Source organism: Gobio gobio (assembly GCF_949357685.1).
Source record: "Gobio gobio genome assembly, chromosome: 1".
Taxonomy (NCBI): Eukaryota; Metazoa; Chordata; class Actinopteri; order Cypriniformes; family Gobionidae; genus Gobio; species Gobio gobio.
Genome location: NC_137097.1, coordinates 33,274,365 through 33,294,759, shown reverse-complemented (window position 1 = coordinate 33,294,759; position 20,395 = coordinate 33,274,365). Strand labels below are relative to the sequence as shown.

At 35.7% G+C, this 20,395-nt stretch overlaps 1 long non-coding RNA gene across 1 annotated transcript; it reads left to right on the top strand.

Annotated features, from left to right (window-relative positions):
- Positions 1–590: 590 nt before the first annotated feature.
- Positions 591–8,229, top strand: LOC307130596. Its single transcript, XR_013817059.1, has 4 exons — positions 591–772; positions 5,692–5,994; positions 6,369–6,914; positions 7,289–8,229. It is a non-coding gene; the product is annotated as an uncharacterized lncRNA (long non-coding RNA).
- The last annotated feature ends 12,166 nt before the right edge of the window (positions 8,230–20,395 follow it).

The following is a 20,395-nucleotide window of genomic DNA, read 5'->3' as shown; positions in this document are numbered from 1 at the left end:
TGTTAAAGTATCAGATAAAAGTTTGTGTCGCCTGTGATTGTGTCTGCAGCACAGATTATGATCTCCACTATCACACTTTAGGAGAAAAAACTGCCAAAATAAAACTGCAAGTATGTAAACTCAAGACAAATTTGTGGAAGAGTTCCAAAGATTGTGCCTGGGCCTGATGTTGAGTTTCTGTGTTTAGTAAAGGCATTTATTAGATAATTTAATTACACAAGAGGTGAGGAATGCTGTGTGAGCATTGCTACCACCATTGAGTCTAGTACATTTCCTGGAAGAGTTTACGTTTGCCTTTTGCGAAGTAAAAATCATATTATAAATGCAGTATAATGACACACGAGCTGTTGGATGTTTGAGAGAATCTCTTGATAAGTGAAAGGATGGGAGATGTATAACTATTCTATAATCACTTTATTTCATGGATATTTCAAAAAGAAAAGACACAGACTAATGACAAAAAGTTTTGCTTTTTGAAATCCCTATTCAAGCCAAAGAGGGATAGTCTGACCTTGTTTCATACAAAAAGACAGAAAAGAGGGTTGAACAAAACTTGCCATAGTTACTGGGTGGGCAAGCGTCTACTTGTTGTCAGCTTTAGGGAAAATTCTCCTCTTCAGGATGTACGAGTCAGAAGGAGTGTAGACCAAGACTGCTTACAAACACGTTCTTCTTCTACTCAGCACATATCTACCAACTTCTGAACGACAAAAAATGATGTTAGTCATTAGGGCATTTTTAATTGTTCTCCTGATACCAGGAAACACACCAGGTAAGACACAGCTTAAGATTTTGTCCTTAATACATTTCAGTCATTTAGTTCTTCATAAAGTATTTGATGACTTCCCTTGCAAAAATGTATTATGGTTCAGCAAATTACTTTAAAGATGTGCACTTTTTTAGGTGTTGGCTAACATACAAAATCATATGTAATGGATTATAATTTTAACTGCAGTGTGGTTTTTGATATTACATTTAAAGTTAATATATTTTAAATGGGTAACACTTTATTTTACATGTTACATGTAGTTCCTATAGTAATAACTATAAATGATGCATAATTACATGCAACTAACCCTAAACAAAATCAAATCCTAACCCTATTGTATGAAGTGTCACTTTTGTAATATTAAGTATATAACTAGTGTAACAAACATACCTTAAAATAAAGTGTAACCTTTAAAAGTACCAAATTGCAAATGCATTATTAGAATTACAAATATATTTCAGAGTGCTTTTATGACCCTCTTATGTGGGACTTAAGTGCATCTTTATATGTGATTTCATAAAATAAAAAATAAAATATAATTTAATGCAATTTCCATTGAAATTTGTGTCAAGTAGTTCAGCTAATTGCTAATAATAAATAATAAATTAAGTGTTAATTCAGTTTATACATTCGGTTCACACTTATCTATTGTTATGGTGCAGCGGGAAGAGGAGCAGAGGATCTTAGTGGACGATTACACAATATCAGTTTCAACCAAAACTTTTTTTGGGTGTTCATTTACACAACAGCAGGGTATTGGGGACCTTAAAAAGTTTCAAAGTCCATGTTTTTTTAAAACAATACTGTTATCGTCTCCGTTTAACCGGCTAACGTTTACCCGTCTAATGTTTAATCGTTTAATGTTATTGTCTAACGCTTTTTGACTTTCTCAGTAAATCCACTTGGAGTTCAGAGTATTTTTTTTTTATTTTATTTTTTTTTCACAATTATTTGGTTTTGTTTCATTAATACAGTGTATACTTTTTTCTTGATTTACCCCGAAAGAATGGAAGTGAAATGTGACAACATGCCCCATATTTGCATTGTAACATGTGAGGGGCACATTGTAACATGACCAAATGACAGCTTAAAATGTTATTTGATCAAATCAAAACAATATACAAGACAAATATTTTGTCAATAAAATAAAATGTTAGACAGTGAACACACCACAAAACACTATATACAGCATAGTTCAAAGCATACATTTACTCTCAGTCTTTATTCACTTCTTTCTGAATTCATAAAAGTTGTTAACGTGAATTATATCACTAAACCAACCGTGTAGTTCTAATAGGGGCTCATTGTAACGCCGTGTTACAGCGCACCCCATCTGCACAACTGGGATTTAACCCCTGGCTACGGCCTTCTGCTGTTTAGATAAACATTAAAGAACTATCTTAACTCTTAAATAATGTCACAGTTTGTTTCTTGTACATGTTTCTTAGTTTGCTATGTTCACTGTCACGTTTCTTGGTTGTCATGTGATTCCCATGCCCTCGCATGTTCTTGTGTCATGTTCTCATTGGTTCGTTGTTTAATCATTGTTCACAGGTGTCCCTTAGTCATTAGTCCTTGTGTAGTTAAGCCCTCATGTTTGCCATGTGACTTTGTCTGGTATTGTTTGTGTAACCTGCTGCTGATGATTTTTCAGTTTGATGTGCTATGTTAGCCAAGTCTTTGTTTTATGTTTGGATTTTTTTATAAAACTGCACTTCGGTTCTGCAACTTGCCTCCAGTGGACTGACACAAATAACAGATTGGAGATTAATATAATAGCAGAATTGTCTCATTTTACATAAACACTAAAAACTGAATTGAAAAATGTACTTAAATGTTCAATGATATCTTTCAAATATTTTTTAAAATTTTGGCACAATTTTTTCCTCTATATAGTGTGGTTATGGCAACAAGTAAATAAGTTTTGTTATGCAGGCATGTGTGGAAGTATCTAAAGTAGTACGTACATATTACAACTAGTCCCGCTTTAGGTTGTGTCCCACTCACCATTTTCAGTCTATAGGCAAATATTATTTCTTTTGAAAGTGACATCGCCAACTACTGGCCTGGCATGAAGGCAGTTTTACTCATCTTTGCAGATCCGTGTAAACAGGGATTATTCTGACAAGGTTGTCATCTGTACACGAAAACTGCAAAAAAAAAATCTATTTTTAGCAGTGTTGTCATGTAAACGTACCCTAAATTATAGCAGTTTTACTTTTATTTACAAAACAAATATGGCAATAGAGAAGGCAAAAAAAAAACAGTTTCACACATGCAAAGGCAATGCAAGACAAAGGGTAAAACTAAACTGAGGGCTTATGCTGCGTTCCAGGCAGGTTTTTGAGCCCGTAAGTTACGACTTCAAACCACGACTCACGACTTTGTAGCGCTCCAGGCAGTCACACCAAACTGCCTTAGTGCAAGGATTTGCGATAGCTAGATGTAAACAAAGCATGGCGGACAGTACATGGCTTATGCTCATTTACAATAATTTATATCACCAGAGGTGCTTACTCCTTGCTTATTTGAGGGAAACGGAGGGGGGAAAGGGGCACATAAGGCAAGAGAAGCTGTTATACCTTTTGTTTTACACATCCGTAGGGGGTGCCATTGTTGTTTCGCGGGCTGTGACATCAGAGCGCATAACTGGGAGTATGGGAGCGCGGGGCACAACCTAAAGTCCCGTTCACACCGCCAGCGATGATGTCGCTGCATGTCGCCAGCGCCAGAGATTCATGTCGCTAGTGGGCGTTCCTACTACGGTTTGCCTATAAACGTCATTAGCAGATCACCCTCCTCCTTCCATGCATCATTTTTTTTTTAAATGTGTCTCTGGATGTACCAAAGACAGGTTTGTACACAGAGACATATCGTAAAGAACAGGGAAATTGCTAACAGCTAAAATCAACTTCTCCTCCATCATTTGCATAAAGTTAAAATTTCTGAACTTTTGTCGCTTGTCTCGCGTCGCTTGACACGCCCACATTCTGTCGCCAACGGTGACTGTCGCTCGTGTTGCCGGAAGTCGCCAGCGCTCCATTGAAATGAATGGGATCGTGACGCTTTGTCGTTGCGTGTCGCTGGCGGTGTGAACGGGGCTTAACGCGGGGTTAGTTGTAACGCGCATGTTTTAACCCTTTCCACACATGCCAGAATGACCAAACTTAGTGTATTTACTAGTTGCCATATCAACATTATTTAGAGAAAAAATAGCGCCAAATTAAAAAAATCTCTGGAAGATATTACAGAACATGTATTTAACCATAGCAAAAGTAAATTTCTAACTTAAGTTTAGTTTTCATCTCTGTTTTTTGTGTTTATTTAAAATAAGACAAATCCGATAATATTTTAATCTTATATCTGTTATTTAACAGTTGAGATGGTTCTTTAATGCTGATCTAACCAGCAGAAGACATAAGCCACGATTTAAATCCCAGTTGCGTAGGTGGGGTGCATTGTAACACTGCGCCCCTATTAGAAATATGCCATTATATTCTATACTTTTATGAATTATTTTGAGAAACCATGAGAAAAGGGTGAATAATGTCTGAGAGTTAATGTTCAGAAATTATTAATTATTATTATTTTTTTAATTATGCTGTATAGCTGTATTTAGTGATGTGTTTGTAGTCAAACTCAAAAATGCTTATATTTTTAATGATTAAAAAATGACATTATTTTATTTTAAAAAGTTAATAATTGTATTTTGTTGACAAAATATTTTAGTTTGTCTTGTATATTTTTTTGATTATACCAGGTAACATTTTATGCTGTTATTTGGTCATGTTACATTGTGCCCCACCACATGTTACAATGTACCCCATGGGGCATGTTGTCACATTTCACTTCCATTCTTTCGGGGTAAATCAAGAAAAAAGTATACACTGTATTAATGAAACAAAACCACATAATAGTAGTAGACGTGTGCAATTAATGTGGGAAAAAATAAATACTCTGAACCCCAAGTGGATTTACACAAAATGAGAAAGTCAAAAAGTGTTAGGTTGTGCCCCGCTCTCCCCTACATCAATCTAGTACGAGTTCACAGGTGGGAAGTCAGGGGTTTGACTGCCGTTCCAGTGTACTTTCACGGGTAGAAGGTTGGAGAAACACGGGTTATGGTTTGGCTGGAACACAGCATTAAATACACCGGCTAAATGAGGAACCAAACAAGACACAGGTGAACATAATCAATTAAAGGGATAGTTCACCCAAAAAGAAAAAATTCTGTCATGCTCAAGTTGTTCCAATCCTTTATGAATTTATTTCTTCTGCAGAACACAAAAGAAGATAGTTGGATATACTATGGTAGTCAATGGCTGCCGAGATCTGTTTGGTTACAAACATTCTTCCAAATATCTTCCTATGTGTTCAGCAGAACAAGGAAATTTATAGAGGTTTGGAAAAACTTGAGGGTGAGCAAATGACAGAATTTTCAACTATCCCTTTAACCAATGAGTAAACATAGTATTCTTAGAGATACCAAGGGAACTAAGCAGGCAGGAACTTAACACACATAGGAAACAAAACAAAACAATCATTACAAGTTACAAGTATATTTAAAGTAGGATTTTATTTCTGTAATAAGTACTATTTTTTTAAAGTATGGCAAAAGTGACCACTATCGACAACATAACTAAATAAACTAAAATGACAGTAAGATTCTCCACAACTTCTGTATGACTACAATGTTTAAAGGAAATTTTCATGCTGTTAATAATAATATAATTAATTGTTTTGCATTTGTACCACATAGACTGGGTTTCCAACATTTTTAGACAATGTTGAAAGCCTTTGATTTTCTTTTTGATGTTCATCCCTTAAAAGGAATTTTTTGAATGTTGCTTAGCGTATATTAAGTTTTCAGGATACATTGAAATGTTTCTGCAAATGCTAACTTTGATTTATGATACATGCAGGTGAAATTGAGCTGCGTGCTTTCCCGAACCAGACAATGAATTGCAATGGGTGGACTGTCTTACAGTGCAACATCAGCTCATCATCGGAGTTGGACATTAAATCAATATACTGGGCAAAACAAGAAGAAAAAGGTTTTAAATGTAATCCAACATCGAGCAACAACACTCCAGGATTTAAGTGCAACTACACAAGGGAAGCATTAACATTAACTATTTTACATTATACATCAGCAAACAAAGGCACATATTTTTGTAAAATAAAGGCGCTCTCAGGACATGGATCAGCGAACATCAACGTCAACGGTCAGTTCATTGATCCATTTAGCAGTCCAAACTTGCGTGCATGATGCATATTTTAATGAATAAATTAATGCATGAGTGAATCAATCAATCAATATGTAGAAAACACTACATCCATATAAGAAAACAACTATTTGTGTAAAATGTGTCAACTTTCTATCTCATTTAATATTTTAAATACATTTTAAGTACAATTAACAAGATACATTTTAATTTGGAAAATAAAAGCATGTTAACCATAGAAGAGGGTTTATTTAAGTCATTGTATGAATTACATCATTACTATATTTTTTAAATAAACTAATAGATCTGGACACCAAAAACTGGGCATCACATCTTTAACCCTTGACCTTGTGTTTGAAAATGTATTTACGCAGGAGAGTGCAGTCCAGAATCCTCCCAACAGACGAGTGGGCAAGAACAAATGGAATGTAGCTTTAATAATGTGTTTTCAGACGGAATAATAAACTGGTTTCATTATGACAAGAACGTGACTTCCAACTCTACAATCACACGCCGGAAGAACTCTGATGGAACGTTCAACATCTCAAGTATCCTAAACATCCAAGACAAAAAAGAGAGTTATAACTGCTCTCTGTGGTCACCACAACGTCAAGCTAATGTTGGTGTTAGTTTCAGATCATTTAGCATGACCAGTACACAGCATTGTTTATCATGGACTCTTCCCCTTTTTGCCCTGATGTTTTCATTGAGAACCTGTTTGAGTTTATAACCTTTATAAATCAACTCGACTCCTACCCAAATATCACAAGACCTGATAAAATAACCAAAGATCTGGTGGGTTTTAATCAATTAAATTTGCAATATAGATTGATCATCTAATCAATACTTTCAGTGGAAGAACTTTGAAATTTGAGGCTAGTGAATAGTAACACTTTTTTGATAGTCTACTTTAGACATAAGTAACTTTGCAACTACATGTCAACTAACTCTCATTAGAGTATTAGTACTGTCAACTTATTCTACTAACCTTAACCCGAACCCTAACAGTCCACTAACACTGTGTCTACACCGGAGGTGAGCGGCGCAGCGCTACAAATACAATAGAACCCATTATAACCAATGATATTGTCTACACTGTCGCGGCAAAGTGCGACAAATCCCCGTCAGTAAACTAATGCCATATTATGATGTACTTACACAAAGGACAAATGCTTTGCAACAAGCACAATAGTCGCGTCCAGTGTAGACAGATTCTAGCTGTTCACGACACGTCAACAATCGCATCCGGTGTAGACACGATGTAATACTCAAATGAGAGTTAGTTGACATGTAGTTGCAAAGTTAATTATAGTTAGATAATAGTTATAGTTATAGTTAAATGTCTAGACTATCAAAATAAAGTTTACACAGGGAATGTAAATGCTTTTGAATTTCACCTGAGGACATGGCAACTGGAACAATAACGGTGAGCTGGCATTTGACCAGGACTTCTCTTTTACTGAGTCATTATTTCTTTATGAAAATGTAGCACATATCTGATCAAATTTATTGAGAAATTACCCAGGTAACAGGGAATGTTCTCAGAATGTTCTGTTTTGGCAAGGTTCTCTAAATAAAAGATATGAACAAACTGACAAAACAGAGTTGCGACATGTTTTGATATTGCCAAAACATGGTTCATGGAGCTCTCAATAGTTCCAAACAATTCCACGCTGTCAATCTGTTTGAACGAGTTTAGGCAGGAAAGATAACAGTTTCACTTACATTTGCAGCAATTTCTGGTAAATATTATTGCATAATGTGCATTGATTACTATACTGACAGCATTTTCAGCAGCGTTTTATTCTGGGGAGTGATAAATAGACAATATTAAAATCTTTTTTCTGGAGTTGAACCTTCAGGTATTGTTTTCTTGGGTCACACTTATACTGCTTGCCAGTCAAAAGAAACATTAGTAGGCTGCTAAATAATATTTGTGCAATTATTTATATTACAACTAGGGTAGTATTTAAGGTTAAAATAGGCTGAATGTTTTATAATTCCAATGCAAAGAGGCAAATTAGAGGCATCTGGTGGCCAGAAAAACTTTTCATGTAATGCCATGGTTTAATAATATAAATACATGTATGCAACTCTAATCTAGTTGCTCAAATGAGTATTTCAAGTCATAATGAATTACTTTTTTAGGTTTTGCATTTTAATATATATTTAGATATTATCAAACACTAGTGTCTGAGTGTGTCTCAATTGTTACATAAAATATGTTGTAATATTTTTGAAAGATTTCTTAATTTTTTCGGTCTTAATGCAGTACAATACTCTTTCAATCACAATGACTGAATTTGTTATGATTTTTATATTCATAAATGCTTCTACTTTATAATTATTTAAGTCAGTCATATTTAAATAAATGTAATGCAGTCATTTGACTACCTTTAAAGCAGACATGTTGGTATGCTTTTCCATTAATCTCTTTCTTTGTCACTGCAGAAATATTCACTGGGGAAATAAAATTGTAATTGCAGAAAGAGAGATATACTATCATTAAAAGTGAAGTGTCAAGAGCCCAACTAAAGGAAACACTGATCACCATAATGGCGACAGAACAAAACATTCAATAAAACCTCAACATCAAAGTGTCTGTTAATCTCAATGAGAACTTTTGTGTACTTATGAAAGAAATACAGTTTGACACTATATAGATGGAACCCATATAGTCATTCAGTACTGTTCTTAAAGGGATAGTTCCCCCTAAAATTAAAATTAACCCATGATTTACTCACCCTCAAGCCATCCTAGGTGTATATGACATTCTTCTTTCAGATGAATGCAATCAGAGTTATATTAATAAATGTCCTGGCTCTTCCAAGCTTTATAATGACAGTGAATGGCAGCCCAAAATATGAAGCCCAAAAAAGTGCATCCATCCATTATAGAAGTAATCCACATGGCTCCAGGGGGTTAATAAAGGCTTTCTGAAGTGAATCGATGGATTTGTGTAAGAAAAATATCCATATTTAACACATTATAAAGTAAAATATCCAGCTTCGGTGCACCTTCTGTATTCAACTTACGGAAAAAGTATAAATGGTGCGACAACGAATTAATGAAAAAAGTCCATTATGCATCAATTACCCATGTACCTTTGGGTAACAAATACATTCAGCTATTGACAGGAATAGGGTCTTCCTCAAGGTGGCGCTTGGTGGCACTCGCTTTCAAATATCAGTTAGGGAAAATGTATTAACTATTTAGCTTTGTAATTTAATTGATTCTCCTTGTTTCTGTATTTTGTTTTTTGGGTGACTGAGGTGGTTATGTGCAATGATTTGTTCCATTTTTTTTAAACATTCTGTTAATAAAACTATATATATATATTTTTATCCCTATATATTTTATTGTTTTTGTTTTTTTGTTTAATGCAGCTTTTGGCTTACACCATTCTTTGTGTCAGACAAACACATTTGACCCTTGTTTCTTGACTTGAAAGCAAATTGCTGACAAACTGAAAGTGCAGCACTTTGTAAATAATAATAGTCTTAAACATATACAGTAGTCCATATAATGTTATTGGAGAGTATTGTACCTCTAGCCACTGAATGATTTAGCATGACTTGTCTTACTGCTACTGCACTTTTTGACCTATAAACACAGATCAAGGATACCTTCTTTCCCCACTTCACAAGCCACCACAAAATGTCTCATCTGAAATCCCATAAGTACTCAAACACCCTCATGTAAGCGTCATGTTATTTTCACTAGCCTGTTTATGTAAATATAAAACATTCCTACTCCTATAAGTTACATGCAGTTTTACAAAAACCCCACTAGGAGGCAGACTCACACTTCACTTAATTTAACACTGGCATTGTGCTTCTCAACTGGTTTTGCACCAGTAACAAAAATACGAATAATGTGAGGTTTTCTCCTCTTAAAAAGAATGAAAATGTATTTATACTTATTTGTTCATGTCAATAGGCCTAATTTATGTAATTTAAAAAATAATCTTGTTTCTGCTTGATATCTTGTTTCTTGTTTCTGTCCCAAACAAAAACAAGATTATTTTTTTATCTTACCCCAATTGGCAGAAAATGTTGCTTGTTTTAAGCAAAAACTTGCTTCATTTTGATTATATTATCCAGAAAACAAGAAAAAAATATCTTATGTCATTTTACTTATCTAGTAAAGGCATCTTGATTTAAGAATTTTTAGATATTTGGACTGGAAACAAGACAAAAATACTAAATAAGAAAAGCAGTTTTTGCAGTGTATAAACAAGTTCATTTTCTCCTTTGGGTACTTTAGGCAGCTCTGTCGTGATCACCTTCCGAAGTGTGGTAATCATTTTGATTGCATAGTCTTTCTGCTTTATATCTGTGTTTTAGAAGGGAAAAGAAGTCTCGTTGTGATAGGAAAATCCTTAAGCACATTTGACTCACGTTGACTTCAGGTCATAAGAAATCCATCTTCACTGTAGGAGGAATGATAGATTTCATCTGGGACCATTTCATCTGGCCTGGAGGCTGGAGCTCATGTCATGGATGGAAGAAGAGGACAGTCAGAGTTAGTCAGCACCTAGAGCTACTTTAAACAGATATTAAGATCTAAGTACAGTAAGCATCAACTCTTGCATAAAATAGCACTCATGCATGGGAGACTAATCATTACCTTATCTTTGTATTGCATTTTATTACATTAATAAAATGCATAGCACACCAATATTGTGCTGTAATTGTTTTAATAACATAGAATGTTTTTATTGGCACTATTTTGCTATTTTAAATGTTCTTAATCATGTTTTGGAGGTTTTAATTTTCTCATAGATGCTGCATCACCTATTTTTTCTGGTCTACTCTGCTCTGGTTGGTCAGATGGCCCAGTCTGTTATGATTGTTCTACTCTGCTGTGATTGGTCAGATGACCCAGTCTGTTGTGATTGGTCTACTCTGCTCTGATTGTTCAGATGGCCCAGTCTGTTATGATTGGTCAACTCTGATTTGATTGGTCAGATGGCCCAGTCTGTTATGATTGGTCAACTCTGCTCTGATTGGTCAGATGGCCCAGTCTGCTGTCATTGGTCTACTCTGATTTGATTGGTCAGATGGCCCAGTCTGCTGTGATTGGTCTACTCTGCTCTGATTGGTCAGATGGCCCTGTCTGTTGTGATTGGTTGACTGCTAACAGCGCGTGTTGGAGACCATACGGCAATTGCCATATCTGTATCTCAGCTCCAGATTTTCCTCAGGGCTTGTATACATAATGATATCAGTAACGATGGCGACAGCTTTACCATATCAATTCGAACACGAGTCCTCATCCTTTAGACCTTTAACATTCACAAACAGACACACACTACATGCAAGGTAATGTTCGAAAAAGCATAATAGGGGCAAATTAAATACAAATCTGCTAATTAAACAATACAAAATACTTGTATCTTCCTTTTGGAATGTTTTGATATTTTTACTGGACTCTTTGAGCTTTACCGATCTTAAGGCAAATATATTTTTATTCAAAAACAAGTGAAAAATATGTCAATAATGTGCAAATGGGTATATCAAATGGACAATTGCCTTGTTTGTCAGCAGGTTAGAGGTTTAGCTCCTCTGTAGTGAATTTCATTGATTGTTGCTCTCAAATCTCAGTATCACAGTCACACACCTGAGCTTCTGCCGGCAGAGCCACTGTTGCCATGGTGAATGCAGGTTTATAATGCTTTTCGCTCCCGAGCAAACATTTTTGAATGCCTGCTACACAACAACAACTGATTAGCTTCATATTTTATTCTCTCCAAATGCACTCAAATTAGCCAAAGATGGGTTTGAAAAACAGCACAGAAATCTGTCATGCATTGTTCGCTATGAAATGCTATTTAACAAGAGCAACCAACACCGTCTCATGACTATTTGTAAATATCTTACAATTGAGTAGGCTTTTGCATGATCTGCAAACCCCAAGTTTTATGTTTAGGGGAGGACCTAAACTTTCATGATGAATACACTTGCGGATCTTACGAATTGATATGAAATAGCCAATTATGTTTCTTCAGCCAGTGCTGTTGTGTATTTTTTTCTGTGAGCAGGAGAAATCTGAAAAAAGGCGGATGGGCTCACTCCTACTCTTCAATAGCTTTCATTCCATGACACATGCAACTCACACATACGTATTTTTATTTTAGTCCAGATGTGAAGTCTTCTTATTGAAGTCCACTTGTGTCGTACACGTGAGTTTCATCAACATATTCTGTCAGCATTGCATATAACGCAATGCATATAAATGGCTTGGCAGTCAAAAGCAGAATAAAAAAATTTAATTGCGCCCAGTCTGCCGGAAGGCTCTGCCTCTGTCATTCAATTCCAAGTACAGGGTCTCTCTGCAATGCAGATAGTGTTTGATTAGTTGAAACGCTCAGAGCTGCATCCATAATGTCTTTTCTCTGCACTTCTATTAAATGTCCAAGGTACCATATTACCATATTATATTATTTGTTATATTTAAATCAGATTCATTTCAGTATTAGAAAATAGGGCCATTAAAGTTTGTGAGCTGCCATGATATAATTTTCCCATCCTCTACAACCATAAGCAGAACTACGCAAGGTAAAATAAAAAAAGACAAACCCACATTATATTTAAATCAGGTTTACTTGCAGTGTGTTTGGTGTGGAGAAATATTGGCTGGAGGAAGGCATCAAAATTCAAGAAACACTCAAAACCTGAAACAATCAATGCTGTAACTAGGTTACAGCAGCCAGATTTTTTTTTTCAAGAGGCAAGAGCCCAACTAAAGCAAACACGGATCACCATAATGATGACCTACATATGTTGACTCTTTCCTTTGGTGATTCTGCTTGTTATCTTCAGGTGTTGATCACTAATGGTCAATCATCATTCAATTAATTACTTAATTATTTCATTAACTTTAACACTGATTCAGTGTTATTTTTACACTCTTGAGTGTGGACTCAAATAAACTATTCTTTAATTTAACTGTTTTTGCTGTGTATATGCTATATATAGTACTGGATCAAAAACACAATAAAACTGAAATATTTTAAAATATTATTACAATTTTAAAACAACTGCTTAGTAAAATATTTTAAAATGTAATGTATTCCTGTGATCAGTTCAACATATTCAGCATCATTACTCCAGTCTTCAGTGTCACATGACCCTTCAGAAATCATTCTGATACGATGATTTGATGCTCAAGAAACATTTATTATTACTGCACAACTGTATTACAGTTCTGGTTAACATATTTGTGGAAACTGTGATACATGTTTTGTTTTCTGTCAGGATTCTTTCAAAAGAACAGAATTTATTTGAAATATATACAAATCGTTGTTAATGTATATACTGACTTAACCATGTGCTGCAATATACATTTAGTATTACATTCATTTACAGAAATCAGCTGCTTGAAAGAAAATTGCTGATGCTATTGGATTTTCAGGTGATATTCTCAATTCATTCAGTTAACGGACGCTCTGAGGTAAAGTGTTCACACTGCAGAGACTCAGCAACGATTGTATTTAATTATACAGTACAATCATAACAGTACTGACATTATCTTAATTCCATAATGTCCTTAAACATAACAATATTGCTGGCCATAAACTGAGAAAGTGCCCGATACCTCGAGTTGTCCTTGATGCGGCGCGGGCTTCTCGTCCGGTGTTCGACCACCTTAAAGCGGCACGAAGTCGGCACCATAGACCGTAAAAAAATATGGACGACGCGACTTCATTGATTTCCGTTGACCATAGTTGAAGCTTTCATAGGCCCGCTCACGGCGCTGACATCTTGGGACCGAGTCTGCGCAGTAGCGATCTCGGGACCGGAGTTGCGCAGTAGAGAACAGGAAGTAGAGGCGCGATTATCAAAAGCCCGCCCACACTCTCGCGGATGCAGAATAATTCATTGTGTTGGTGTGAAATAAACAGTTATGGGAATGTAGAAATTAAAGCTAATGCTCCAATCTCCTCCCAAAAATCCCAAAAAAAGTCTGTTAGTGCGTCAATCTCAGCTGTCAATCATGACGTCACACCCCCCGTTTTTATAGCATCAAATATCTCACTAAAACTAAACTTATTTAAAAAACGAACACTTGAAATGAAATTATCGTAAGAAAAACTGCCTAAAATTACAGAAACCATCTTTAGGAAACAATTATTTGAAGTGTAATTGATTTGTTTAGTGTGTCTCGCTCTCCATTCAAATACATGGAGAGGCGGGGTTTAGGAGCTATACTGGGACCGGCCACCGGGGGGCGATCGAGGCGCGGAAGCTTCAATTTCTGACAGGAGTGCTACAGGCTTGGTCGGCACTAGTTGTACTGTACTACTTATTGTATTAATAATACTTATCGTATTATTACCGGTATTATAAAAATGAGATAAGGACAGCACAGTTTAAACTAGTAAGATGTTGTCGCGATAGCCGGGGGCGGCTACATGCCACCAGAATTACCACGCCTCATTTTTTCAGCAAATTGTGCTAAACTAGCAACAAGGACATGTTGTTACGTAACAATATATAAGTTTACGTTACATCGACACTGAAAATACTTGCTTACCTCGAATACACAACGAAGTTGCACCGAAGAAGCCCAGGCCAAAACGGATCGAGCGCGAAGTGGCGGTTGAAACGATTGTTGTCGTGAAAAAATTCCAGAACAGTGGGGGGCGGGGTGCGTGAATCCAGAACATGGGCTACTCTTTGAAAAATAACCCAGAAACCTAAACAACCCAGGAATTGGGTCAAAATATTAGCCCTATAACCTAGAAAGTGGTTACTCTCTGAATATATATAACCCAAATAACCCAACACAAATAACCCAGAAAATGGGTTGAAGAATTAACCCAGGAGTTTTTAGAGTGAACATTATAAATTTTCTTTACTGTCACATTTGATCAATTTAATGTGTCCTTGCTCAATAAAAGTACTTTCTTTATATTTAACTTTCTTAATATAAAAAAGACGTGCACACAGACAAACCTTAGATGTCTGGATGATATTTAACCCACTGTGGTCTTTTAGGGGTTAAATGATCTGTATTTACATTGAAATCCAAGGTGTGTAAACAGAAAGCTGTAATGACAGCTATTTTTCTTTGTTTAACCAATTGCATAAGGTGGCAAAAGTCAACACCACTGCAATGTAAATGCCCATTAAGGGTGGCGGTGAATATCCTTCTTTGACTGTCTGTCCTCTCAGTGTTGGGGATTGTGTAATCATTAAATCCACCGCTTGCATCTCTGATTATTCCGGAGGAAACACCCCATCCGTAAGTAAGATGAGGTGTAAGAGCCCAGATGAATAGCGTCGTGAGAAGTTCAGTGGATTAGCCCTGTATAATTCACAACACATTTAGCGGGAACAATGCAAGATGCACTGATTGAACATGCGTGAGACTAGAAGTGTTTGGGCTGGAGAAATTAAACAACAGCCCCTGTATATTAATCAATGGAGACTACAAGAATGGTCGTGTGCTCAGCATGTAATGGGCTTGTCTTGGAATATATTTTAGTAATATTGTTCATAACAAGCACTCAATACAGAGAGCATTGCATTATTTTTTGATATAAGGATCTCTGTCCTGATCTAAGCTCTGATCTTTTAATAGATCACGAATCTTACTTTGATTGGGATATAAAGCCTTGTAGAAAATCTAACATCTGCACTCCTAATAATTGTCAGCACACACTCAGGAGTCTGATTTCCCCGGTTCTTCTAAATTGTATTATTGAGTCACGAACTTGTAAAATTCACTCAACAATTGAAAACACTTGTACTTATAGCAGAACCTGTAATAAAGTGCTTAAAAACACCATACAGCAGATTTGGTGATTTTGATCGTTTGGCCATTTTTGATTCAACCCTCTGTGCTAGACGAACCAATAGTTAAAAATGTAATATTTACAAGACAAGAGAATTAATAGCATGATTTAATTCAGTTCAAATGGCACAGTAAGTAACATGGATGATAATCACAATATCCAAGCCCAGCTAAATGTGCCATAAATATGAGACTTCTACTATTATAAATATTTGCAGGATGATTTTTCCATCCAAGCTTCTACATCAGCAAAAATGACAAATTGTACCTGTGCTTTTTGTACCAAACTAGTGGCCTGTGGAGGACATGCTGACCACTAAATCAGTCACAATATTGTGCTATTACAAATGCCTGTCTCTCTAGACCTTTCTGATCCAGTTTTGTCCACTTTCCTTCCATTTATAGAAGCGTCAGCCATCACTACAATACCTCCCAAATGTAATACAGCAATTACCCGTGCGATGGATTGTGGGGGCTGAGGTAACCCTTTGTGATGGATATCATTGTCATTCTGTTCAGGGAACATGGACACTCCTTACAAAAGATTTAAAATCTTTCAGCTGTGCCTGGTTTATTTGCACATTTATAGACATTCAGATCCATGTTCTCCGGCATGATTTGAAAATTATGCAAAAAGTGTCTTGCGCTTCAATGGAAGTAAAAAAAAGTTCAGAAACTTAAATGTCTCTCCCTAATTTAGTTTTTCATTGTATAATTTATGTATTTATTTATTTTCAAAATCTTACAAATATATATTTATTTAAGTGAAAATATAAAAAATTTTCAATGTGGTATCTACTGTATTTATAAATAATTTTATAAAATTCAATAAAACATCAAATATTTTCAATACCATACACTGTAAAAAAACTGGGGGAAGGTTTACTTGAAAAAAGATAGGAAATTGCACACAAAAAAAAAGAACATTCAAGTAAAGATTAAACAGTTCTTGGTGGCTTTCAGCCATGACATGAGAAATACATTTTGAGATATTGATTTTTTATGTTGATTTTTTTTTACATATAATAAGTCTATGTATTAAAAAAAATCTTAAAACGTCCTCCTCATTGTAAACAGTGCATTTATTTAATCAAGCTCCAAAAACGTCTCATTTTGATACTGCAGGATCTGTAACGTCACACTGGAAAATAGATTTGCAAACGAATGCCTCCAGAGCAAGACATTGACGAATAGTTATACATTAACGCCGTCCACTGGCGTTAAGTCACATAATGGCTGACATTGGCCTACACTGGATGTGAGTGTCGCGTCAAAAGCAAAGCCATTATAATCAGTGACGCTGTCTACACTGATACAGTATACAGATGTGTGTTCAGTTTCTGACGTACTCCACATGATTGAGTCTGCCGACAACAGGACAAATGAAAGAGTGAAAGAACGTACAGCTTTCTTAGTATTCCTCAATCAATTCTTTATAAACAATAAGACAATAATTTTTTTTTATAAAAGAATGCCTTTTTTCCCATTTATTTTTTGTATACGGTCGCTAGCGACCCGAGGTGTGTGACAGTGGAAGTATATTTTTTCTGCACAACAATAATTTAATCTTTTGATGACTGAATAAGTGCAATTGACCTTTATTCCTCAAGGAGGGAATGTCTGATACACAATGATGAAGTGACGTTTCACTCATAGTTACCGCAGGCGAAGAAGCTGGTAAAGAAGCTGTCAGTGATCAAAATATTGATTCTGAAGATGTTGAAAATGATCGTTTTGAGAATATGATTCAGATGGTGAATATGAGGCAGATGCTGAATGTAAACACCCAAATATGTAATAATGATTGGTGAAACATTCGTGCATTTAGGGTTAAAAGAGTCGCCCCTTTTTTATATATATATTTGTTTTGGGTTTTTTTTTTTGCAAAATACTTACATTACAAGTGAACCTCAATGAACATATTAAAATAATTTTAAAACAATCCATGTCATGACTCCTTTAATTAGAAATAGTCTGGAATACTCAAAATTTTACTCATGTGCACATGAACATTATTAATAACTCGATAAAAGGAAATTCCAATTTAAATTTGGTGGGATTCAAGAAATTTCTAATAAATTTTATAAATAATTTAAAAAAAATGCCAAGTAACATGAAATTTAAAGCTAAAAGACTGTTAACATTTTTTTTTTACTGAAATTTAAACCTGAAAGACTTCTCTTCTCATTTCAAAAAAGTATTTTTACAAGTGCAGTGGTAACCTGTACAATGACTTCAGAAAGTTAAATAAGCTTGCAATTTGCTGCAACATTACTAAATTACTTAATAATTGAACATTGTACAACTTGCCGTAGATCAATCTCCTTCCTTAAGTGAAATCTCCTAAATCACAGAGGAAAAACTTCCAGTGGATAAGCCTGAAGAGCACATGCGTAGCTATTATCAGGCTGTGTAGCATAACATTTTACTTAAGTTTGTCAGTCTTTTTCACATTTATGACAAAACAAGTTTTTACGGAAGCCCTAAACGGCAATACTCAATATTTTTTATTTACAAATATTTTTACAGTGATGATAATCTTAATTTGCCATGTAAGAAAGTAGATCTACTTGTCCTAGAATGACATTCTTTTGTTTCAAAGAACTTCCCCGTTGTCCAGTTTGATCAAACAATCGATGAGAACAAATGATTCTGTCCGTCTGAAATAGACCCGAGATGGCACTCTGTTATTAAATATTAATTCTCATAGAAGAAAACTTTTCCTTTGTTTGCTTCCCATATTTCCTCTTCATTCTATCAAGATGAGGCAGCAAACATTGTCTGTCTGGTGAACAGGTTTACTTTTCCCTCATATATTGAACGGCACACATCGGATACACTTCAACTGACAAGGCCACTCGCCACCTTACTATGTTAATGTAGTGCTTTCATGTGGATCTTAAACTTAGTTGTGTGACCCTCTCTCGGTTTAGTGGTTAACGTCATCGCTCGCATTGTAGGCCATTAATATGCCACATTAAACCTGCAAACACATCATGACCACATGGCCGCTCAAACCCAAACACAGAGTCAGTATGGTTGACTACGCTGTGTTGACATTGCCGCAAATCTTAGACATTCAGTCATTCAAGGGAAGGGTTTGTCATGATGCCATTAAATCACACTGTATGTAGGTGAGTTTATCTTGTGTTTGGTAGTGAGGGCATGTTATGTGGAGGTTTATGGGGAGTAATGAAATCTGACCTTATGTATTATGTATTCTCAATGAACACGTGGACATTTACTATTACATTTTGATAGCAGTGAGTATAGTCACTTAGCCAAGAGCCATGCTTTTATTTACAACAGAGAGACCATGAGAACTGTTCTTTTGAAATATGCATTAAAAATCTAAATGTTATATGCTTTCATGAGTTTCATGCCCTAAATACCCCCTGGCTTCCCCTCCCCTGTATTAAAATAAAATGGCAAGATGAAAAGTCAGCCCGTTCGCACCAATCGTTCTGAATATTAAAGAATAGAAGAGTTCACACCACAACTATAATGATAACAGAGGAACAATATATTTTGAATCACTTTCAGAACAATTTTTTCCCAGTAGATGAAATGTCAGCCAATAAGAATTCATCCTGCTTTAAAAGGCTCAGGCAATTAAAGCGACAGATGACAAAACTGAATAAACCGAACTGCACTGGTGGAAGGAAAATGTTTTCTTGAACATCCTGCTTTTCCCAAGTGAAATGATATAAAACATCACAATAATTTTGAAAAATGTCCTAACTTTGTTCCTCATAATGACCCTTTGATTCCATTATGTGTGTTTACCGTTGTGTTGTTACTTATGTTTGCCTTACGCTGTGATATAAATGTATCCCACAGGGTCACCATAGAGAGGAAACTAAACAAAGTCATTAAGACAGATAGAGGCCAAAGGTGGCAATTCACTGGAACTGGATCATTGCACTCACCTCTAACCCAAATCAAAGAAAGCATAATCGGTAGGACTTGGTTAGATACTGTTCCTGTCAAAACAGTGCTTTTTGTCAGGAGTGAGAGGTAAACTAAGCCCCAGTAAGTGTGGAAATGTGTGCAATATGGAATGGAGACCTTCTTTAAAAATCCATTATAGTTACAGTCAACATGAAATCAAAATCCACCCTGTTATCTTAAAGGGGTCATATGATGGTTCTAAAAAGAACACCTCATTTGTGTATTTGGTTTAAAGGAACACGCCACTCATTTTCCTACTCCCCTAGAGTTAAACAGTTGAGTTTTACCATTTTCGAATCCATTCAGCCGATCTCCGGGTCTGGCGGTAGCACTTTTAGCATAGCTTAGCATAGATCATTGAATCTGATTAGACTGTTAGCATCTAGCTCAAAAATGACCTATTCCTATTTAAAACTCGACTCTTCTGTAGTTACATTGTGTACTAAGACCAACGGAAAATGAAAAGTAGCGATTTTCTAGGCCGATATGGCTAGGAACTATACTCTCATTCCTGTGTGATGATCAAGGAACTTTGCTGCCGTATGGGTGCAGCAATGATATAACACAGCGCCTGAAAATAGGCTAACTTCCGTCAACATAACCAACGGGACAACCAGCTTGCACAGGGAACGTGCTAAAAGTGCTACAG